This window comes from Penaeus monodon, chromosome 20 (assembly GCF_015228065.2).
Source record: "Penaeus monodon isolate SGIC_2016 chromosome 20, NSTDA_Pmon_1, whole genome shotgun sequence".
Lineage (NCBI taxonomy): Eukaryota > Metazoa > Arthropoda > Malacostraca > Decapoda > Penaeidae > Penaeus > Penaeus monodon.
This window is the reverse complement of record NC_051405.1, coordinates 33,795,336-33,795,626: the sequence shown is the minus strand read 5'-3', so window position 1 is coordinate 33,795,626 and position 291 is coordinate 33,795,336.

Here is a 291-nt window from a genome sequence, read left to right as displayed (position 1 = left end):
CTCAGCAAAATGGACTTGGGAAAGACCACATTATAAGATTAATCGACAGAACTAGTTAATAGCGGATGGAGACTAGGAAAGACGAGGAGTTTAAAGTTGTGGAACTTGAATAATTAAGCGTGCAAACATTGCATAAAAGTAATATTTACACACCAATAAATGATTCACTCATCCTAAACAGATAAACAAACAAATATATACTAAATATTCAAAAAGTTAATAAATCAAAATTTTGTTAAAGAAGTGCTACATTTTCATGCGTGCATTCATATGGTCGAATCGAGATCTACT